Raw genomic sequence first — 8,673 nt, 5'->3', positions numbered from 1 at the left:
TCATGACCTGAGCCATAGGCAGACGCTTACCTGACTGAGCCGCCCAGGTGCCCCTATTTTTTGTTTATCTATTATAGGTTTTTAGTTTGTGGTTCCTATGAGGTTCACATATAATATCCTATAGATAGCAGTCTATTTTAAGTTTAAGTCACTTAAATTCAAACATATTCTAAAAGCACTACATTTTTACTCCCTCCACCACAATTTATGAATTTGATGTCATATTTTACATCTTTTTATTTTGTATTCTTAACTAATTTTTTTTTTGCAGTTTTATACCTTTATTGACAATCAGTGATTAGTTTTCATCCACATTAACTGTCTGTAGATTTTTGAAAATGGTCACAGGTACATAGGTAACCAATGTATAGAGCTTGCTTGATGAATCTTCATCCTTGTTACGTTTTCTGGACAAGTGTATGAATGTGGTGTGGAACATTCCTTATTCCTTTGGCCCAGACAGCTTTGTTGAGGCTGGTCTCAATGCACATATCTGGAGTTCCCACCTCCTTCAGAGCAAATTTCTGGATCTCTTTGAGTGCCCAAGGGGCACACTTCTTGAAATTCACTCTATGGATGTGCTTGTGAATGTGGATGGGGTATTCTCTGGTCACTACTTTGTTGATGGTAGAATGGCCCTTCTTCCTGCCACCCTTCTTTGTGGAAGCCATTCTGCCAGGCCCTGGTTGGAAAGGAAGAGTGAGAGGTATTGTGGGAGCAGGAAAGTAGCGTCACCTCCTTCACTAATTCTATAGATATAGCTGCTTTTATCATTTTTTTTTTTAAGGCTTTACAAGTGATTGAACTACTACCTTTACTATGTTTGCTTTTACCAATGAAATTTTTTCTTTCATAATTTTCTTCTACTTAGGCTTTTTCTTTTCCACTTAAGCCAGTAAGGATGGCTTAGTTGTGATAAATTCCTCTAACTTTTGTTTGCCTGGGAAACTCTTTATCTCTTCTTCAATTCTGAATAATAACCTTGCCAGGCAGAATATTCTTGGCTGTAAGTTTTTTTCCTTTCCTCACTTTGACTATATCGTGCCACTCCTTTCTAGCCTGCAGACTTTCTACTGAAAAATCAGTTGATAGCCTTATGCGTGTTCCCTTGTACATAACTAGTTGCTTCATTTTATTTCTTTGAACAGATTTTAACTTATTCATTGTTGTCTTCAGTATTTATATGCAAAATTTTGGTGATCCATATGTAATTTGTGTAAAATTAAAAATTTATATTGCTTACTATCCACATGCTATAATTGGTGTACAGCTAGCTTAATTATATAAAAACAAAGCTCGAAGAAAAAAAAGAAGTTAATATATTCCTCATTTTTAACTATTGAACCTAAATTGCATTTTAACATTTATTGCAAATATCAATCTCTGTTAAGTGTTAGCCTAACAGACTTCTTAAAGTTCTTGCTTTGTAAACAAAGTGATGAGAAAAGATTCCTTGGTTTGTATATATTATATATTAACCAACCTATTTGCATAAGATTGAAGCCTATAGAAATTTTCTTACAGTGATTATGTAAGAATAGGATTAACATAAGAATACACTCTATAATTTATTTATTACCTAAAAATCAGAATTTCTGAGAGCAAACATTAAACTGTACAACCCATGGGGCGCCTGGGTGGCTCAGATGGTTAAGCGTCTGCCTTCGGCTCGGGTCATGATCCCAGTGTCTTGGGATCAAGCCCCGCATCGGGCTCCCTGCTCAGCGGGGAGCGTGCTTCTCCCCCTTCCTCTGCTTCTCCCCCTGCTCATGCTCTCTCTCTCTCTGTATCTCTGTGTCTCGAATAAAAAAAAATCTTTAAAAATAAATAAATAAACTGTACAACCCAAAGGAGATAACTTGTCTTACAACTTTCAGAAGAGTAGGAAGAAAAGATTAACTTGTTATTTATTAATAAAAAGAAAATTGTTTATTTATTTGTTTATTTTTGAGAGAGAGAGCGCGCATGTGTGAACAGGGGCAAGGGGCGGGGCTGAGGGAGAGGGAGAGAGAGAGAATCCCAAGCAGGCTTCATGCCCAGGGCAGAAGCTGATGCAGGGCTTGATGTCATGACCCTGAGATCATGACCTGAGTTGAAATCAAGAGTCATATGCTTAACCAACTGAGCCACCCAGGTGCCCCAAGAAGCAAATTGTTTCAATAAAATATTTTGGTAGATGCAGGCATCCTCCCTCAAGTTTTTCTTGAAATAAAAATAATTAAAATAATGTGAGGAAAACAATACGGCAACCAAACATCAGCAAATAATTGTGGAAGATGCATAAATCAAATTGTGGAAGAATTTGAGAAACAAGTATTAGAACAAATTACACAGTGTGGGAGGCTTGCTATACAGTTGGAGGAAAGAATGAATGTTTCTATAATGTCTGGGTTTCTGTTGGATTCCACTTTAATTAAATGCTAAAAGTAATTTTTGAGTTTCACTTAAGCAGTGGCAATCAATCAGCAGAGGTCATACTGCCTGCCTCACTGGAATATGCTGGAAATGGGGGGTGTTTTTGATCAACAGTGATTGGGGGCCACTTGCTGGCATGTAATGGGTGGAAGCCAGGGATGCTAGAAGTCTGCTATGTGTGGAATGGTTTTGTACAATGAAAAGTTGTCCTTTGTCCCACACAACTTCCAAAGGTCTTACTGGACATGCGTGCAAGTGAAAAACCTGCTAATAGCCAAAACCTAAATGGTTTTATGTATAAATTCAAAATATTGTTTGCACACTTTTCATATACATTGCAGTTTTGGAGAATGTAACCAGTGTACAAATTGAGGAAAAACTGTACTTTGGAACTTTGCTAAGAGTTATTTACCAAGAACTCTTGTCCATTCATCAATCATGAGCTGATTGTTTGTAACTCACTTGGCAGCAAAATCTGACCTGAATTGATTTGAGGCTATTTGGAAAATTATGTCACTCACGGCAACACCTTTATCAGTCAACAGCTGTAACTGTCACATTCAAATGTCAACATAAAGAAATTGTGTTGACCCTCTCTATTCAAGATGTCCAGGTTTGAGGGGACCAGTAATCACTTGTGAACCTAGTGGAAATGCTCTGTCCTAGACTTGTGAAATCTGAATCCATATTTTAACAAGAACCACAGGTGACTTGTATGCACATCAAAATTTGAGGAGCAATTCTGTAGACAACAGTTAGATGGAAATCTATCTTAAATAAAAACGTATTCACTATAGGTAATACCTACATCTGATCCTTTTATTCATGTCTTCTAGTGTGGTTTGTCTGAAAATTTTACGTATTGAGAAATAGTCTATTTTACTATAACTTACGTTCTCTTACCTCTCCTTTATTGCCAATACATTATATGTGGTTTTTGAAACTATGAATTAATTCCATTTAAAGATAATAAAGAGGATGTTGCCACAATACACAAGGTGTGTTGCTCTGTTAGGGGCTGAGAGCTGCTGGATAATAGGAAGATGTACTGACAGAGAAAAATATATTCCCAACATATATGATTTCCATAACAAAAACAAAGTTTATTGGAAAAACTGTGTCAATGTCACCACTGATGGAAGAACTGCTTTGTCTAGAGTAAAATTTGTATTCTGGGATAAAGATACAGAAATAGCTTCAAAAATAAGTTTATTCACTGTGTCATTCAGAGGTAAGAAGCTCTTGCAGCAAAGGAAGTGAAGCTAGAAGTGTACAAATTGCTACAAGATGTCGCTGATAGAGATAACAGTCCAAAAGCCAGGTCTTTAAACTATTGTAAACTATTCACTGTTCTTGGTAGATGATGAGTGATGTTGAAAACATTTTGTATCATGGACAAGGTCTCCAATTTCATCATGGCTGAGTACCTTGCAGAACAGTCCAATTTAAAGGAATTACATGTTCTTATTTTTAAAAACACTAGTGTTCCACATTCTGTCTATTCTAGGATAACAAGTGCCTAGCAATTCTGTGATAGGACAGCAGAATTTTAAAATACCTTATACCTTCGAAATAAAAGTGTTGCTTTGATTGCAAGTGAGAGTTTCTGCCTTTTTTTTTTTTTTTAAGATTTTTTATTTATTTATTTGACAGAGAGAGACACAGTGAGAGAGGGAACACAGGCAGGGGAGTGGGAGAGGGAGAAGCAGGCTTCCGCGGAGCAGGGAGCCTGATGCGGGGCTCCATCCCAGGACCCTGGGATCATGACCTGAGTCGAAGGCAGATGCTTCACCGACTGAGTCACCCAGGTGCCCCTAATTTCTGCTTTTGAAGGAAAGTTGGACTGTGGTGTGAACATAATGGTAACACACCTTTGCAAGTGCTTCCTTCCTAACTGACTGGCTTGAGAAAAACGTGTCATCTGTAAAAATGCTCATATCTGCCCACTGTAAAAAACTCGGAGGTAGACATTACTAATTCATTTTAGAAATCTTCCCCCAAATGACTACCAAATGAGGTTTGGATCTCCTTGCTAAATACAATTGTTAAAACTATAAAAACTATAAAACTACAAAAACTAACCTCTGATTAGTTGGCAAGAAAATACTGTTCCTTAAGATACTGAATGAACTGGTGAGAGTAGGAAAAGGCTTTTAAAGTGTTCTTTGACTGTAGAGTCTATTCAATTCTGCTTTAATTCAGGTCTCCCTGATGCCTTATCCGCAATTCTAAAACTCAAAAAACTCTGAAAATCAAGTTTTGTTCATAACTCACTTGACAGCAAAACCTGACCTGCATTGATTTAAGGCTATTAACAGTCTTTATTTTTCCATGCAGTGTGCTTATTACATCTTTTGCTGCAGAACTATAAAGGGTTCAATTATGGGGTGCTAGCCCAGGCCTTGCTGGGGGTAAAATATCATATATGCTATATGAATTTTCCCAAATTTATAAAATTCTGAGTATCCTAATTTTTTCTGGTCCTAAGGGTTTTGGAGCCTATGGGCCTGTGCAGATTCCCAGCAGTGAACAGGAGATGAGTAAAGAATTGGAAAGTATTTTTGATGTTATACAGGGGTCTTTTTCATTGTATTTTTATATTAAGGGTCTATAATTGTGAAATTTGCTCCCTGATTTTTTTGTTGTTATAAGGATAGTGCAGTTACATCTTTGGGCAGAGGGTCTGTAAGTCAAAATTAAAACGTGAGCCAAATAAATTGTCCTAATAAAGAAACCATTCATTCATTCATTCCACTTTGTCCTTACAGGGAAGTTCTGATTCCTGGGAACACTTTGAACTCAGCTGAAGCTGCAAGCTAAGAGGTTTTTGAGAGCTGCTTTTACCTATCTGGGGTGTGGGCATAGGGGAGTCCTGACTAGCGTTACAGATTAGCCAAAGGCATGAGTTCGAAAGTGCCTATCCGATTCTACAGACTGTTCAAGTGTGAGAACTTATACCAGCAACAATTTAGAGTGAGCGTCCATCCACAGGATTGCATTTCTCCTAGAAAATGAAAAATGTTGCAGGGAGATGAAAATGTTTTCCAAACCCCTTAGCTGTTAGCAAATGTTTGCCAAGAAAACACTTCCATAATTCTCTGGAGGTTCTAAAAGATTAGAAGGCACACAGGCAGGGTTCCAAGTGGCTTTCACCCTGGGAAGTTTCGCCTTTCTTACTAGCATTAAAGAAACTTTTTATAACAAGTCCTTCTATTTCTATTCTAAGCAAAAACATTTGCTGGTATGACAAACATAACTTTCTAAATCTAAACTGGACTAGGAAAGTATAAAGCCAAACAAGTGTTTGTAGAAATATTTCTCTTAAAGAATGAAAAGAATGCTAATTAGAATGAAGAAGGGAGTCTGAAGCTAGATGATTTTGAAGCTAAAGGTGTTATATCTGATTTCAACCAGAACTGCAGTTAGGAACTAAAAGGCTGAATTGGTTCTATGTTTATTTAGGTGAAGGCTGAGTCAAAAACTTGACGGGAAAGAAATCTGTCTGTAATTTTGAAATGGGAATATGTATGGTACAGGAACTGGTCTGAAGGTGGTAGAACTAAGTTCTACAGGGCAAAACCGCAAGAGCTCAGACTTACATTTCACAAACAAATAGAACATTTGCCTAGCTGAAGATAAAAAGTGCAACACTAATGCAACTAATTGGCCCCACCGACACCTTCACTAATCCATCTCCCCATGAACTTTTTATCATCAGGAAATAGTAACAGATATCCTTGCCAACTAAGGCTCATCCTGAATATTTGATTTTCTGAATATTGGTTTCTTTCCTAACCCTACCAAGATACAGAATCTGACCGCTTCTAACACCTCCACGACTCCCGCTCGAGTCCACCCTTGCTTGAACAGTTGCTGTGTCTTCAAGCTTCTACCCTCACCCCCATGCAGTCTATTCTCCATACAGCAGTCAGTGTGGTCCTTCTGAAACGAAAGTCAGATATGTCATTCGTTGGCTCGCAGCTTTCTACATCAATTGACATTAAATTCAGACTTCTTCCTTTTAGGAACTTGCTCCCTGTTGTCCCTCTGATTCCATTCTCTGTTACTTTTTTCCTTGCTCACACCACTCTATTCACCTTTGCCTCCTTACCCTTCCTTGAAAACACCAAACAACTTCCACCTCATGGCCTTTGTACCTCCTAGTCCCTCTGCCTAGATGATCTGTCCTCAGGCATCTGCAAGGCTTGCTCCTTTTGTTCTGCTCCAATGTTATCTTATCAGAGAAGCCTTCCCTGTCCATCTCCCCCAGCCCCACTGGGGAAGCTTTTTTGTTTACCCTGGTTTATAGTTCTTCACTGTACCCAGCATTTCCTCTGTATTTCAGGTCTGTCTTCCTACAGAAAAGCAGAGGCTTCAGTTCTGTTCATGCAGTATCCTCAGCTCCTATAACAGTACCTGCAATATAGTAGGTTTTCAGGATGAATGAACAGATAAATACTTGTATTTGATGTTAAGTCTAAAAGTCAAAAATACACGAGTATGTTTGGATAAAGTCGCTTTGAAAAAAATAGGTTGTTGGGCGCCTGGGTGGCTCAGATGGTTAAGCGTCTGCCTTTGGCTCAGGTCATGATCCCGGGGTCCCGGGATCGAGTCCCTCATCGGGCTCCCTGCTAGGCGGGGAGCCTGCTTCTCTCTCTGCCTCTGCCTCTCTCTCTCTCTCTCTGACTCTCATGAATAAATAAATAAAACATTTAAAAAAAAAAAGAAAAGAAAAAAATAGGTTGTTTTTCTTGGGTTCCTAGAGCCATTACTTTCTTGGGATCATTTTTTTACTGTGCAATTTATGGATTTTTGGGAAACTGAGTACAGTTGCTTCTGTAGTTACTTCAGTACAATTGTAGCAATCAATTGACATACACTTGTACTGTTCTAAACAAATATTTACTCTTTTATTTTGTAAGTTTTCTTATTTCATAATCATGCTACCTTATACATATGTACAAATCCATGAAAATGAGCACAATTCTATTTATTTATTTATCTATCTATTTATTTTTAAAGATTTTATTTATTTATTTGAGAGAGAGCAACAGAGAAAGAACAAGAGAGAGCACAATCGGGGAGCAGAGGGAGAAGCTTGCTCCCTGCTGAGCAGAGAGCCCGACATGGGGCTCAATCCCAGGACCCTGAGATCATGTGATCTGAAACTAAGTCAGACGTTTAACCGACTGAGCCACTTAGGGGCCCAAAAATGAGTACAATTTTAAACAGCAAGTAAACACTGAAAATATAGAGATATTTTAAACAAGTTATTAGATTTAATGACTGCTGGATAAGAAAACCCTTCAAAGGGACTGGCTGAGGGCAACTGTGAAGATTCATCTCAGGTGTTTCAGTTGGGGCTGGAGGTGTCAAGGGTGGCCCCTTTTTAAACAGTCATGTGCTAGACAGCCCACAAGCTGAACATTGTTGGGAGAAATTATAGAGCATGCATGATCCACAGAAAGCTAAAATGAAGATATAGAGACGCAGAGCTTTCACATACCTTGGTAATATGTACTCTGTTCCTCATTCTCTCTTGAGATTTTTGGTTTCAGCCATGGTCAGACATTTTTAAAAAATTTTAAGTCTTGATAACCACACTGTTCTCATCTTTCTGTCACTGTTATGATGGCTGAATTGATTTATGTCAGCAGGTGATCAAGGATAAAATATCTTCCTCCGTCCTCTGTGTTTTCAGAGTAGGTATGTGCTGTGGTTAGTTAATTAGCATTAATAATGAAATGTTTATAAATGGAGTGAATGGTTGCTAATCAGGGGACTATCAGGTGGACTGAAAGACAGAGAAATCATACAGGTTATGTCAGTGAAGCAAACAATGGATGCAGACTCTTGCTATCTGAAAGAGAAGAGCACCAGGGGCTCACAGACTTAAGGCAAGGCTGGGAACAGCAAATACTAAGGAAGTGCAGAAGGTTAAAAACAAAAAAATCAGGAAGTAGGAAACTGTCTCTCACTGGGTTGCCCTGGTCAGGGCAAAGCTGCTGCTGGAGCTGCTTCTGCCTCTGCTCAGTGAGTCCTACCCCAAACATCATCTGGGGGCGCCTGGGTGGCTCAGTCGTTAAGCGTCTGCCTTCGGCTCAGGTCATGATTCCAGGTCCTGGGATCGAGCCCCGCATCGGGCTCCCTGCTCCGCGGGAAGTCTGCTTCTCCCTCTCCCACTCCCCCTGCTTGTGTTCCCTCTCTCACTGTGTCTCTCTCTCTGTCAAATAAATAAATAAAATCTTTAAAAAAAAA

At 38.8% G+C, this 8,673-nt stretch overlaps 1 long non-coding RNA gene across 1 annotated transcript in view; it reads right to left on the bottom strand.

Moving 5' to 3' along the window:
• Positions 1 to 5,659: 5,659 nt before the first annotated feature.
• LOC145723266 (uncharacterized) overlaps positions 5,660 to 8,673 on the bottom strand; it is a 5,647-nt gene continuing 2,633 nt past the window's right edge. The window contains exons 2-3 of the long non-coding RNA XR_014148190.1: positions 6,713 to 6,831; positions 5,660 to 6,357 (exon numbers count right to left, since the gene is read on the bottom strand). This is a non-coding gene — a long non-coding RNA (uncharacterized LOC145723266). The remainder of the gene's footprint in view (positions 6,358 to 6,712; positions 6,832 to 8,673) is intronic.

Source organism: Leptonychotes weddellii, chromosome 1 (assembly GCF_054177405.1).
Source record: "Leptonychotes weddellii isolate Sample4059 chromosome 1, ASM5417740v2, whole genome shotgun sequence".
NCBI classification, from domain to species: Eukaryota; Metazoa; Chordata; class Mammalia; order Carnivora; family Phocidae; genus Leptonychotes; species Leptonychotes weddellii.
Note: the sequence above shows the minus strand (reverse complement) of the source record. Positions and strands in the feature narration are given on the sequence as shown.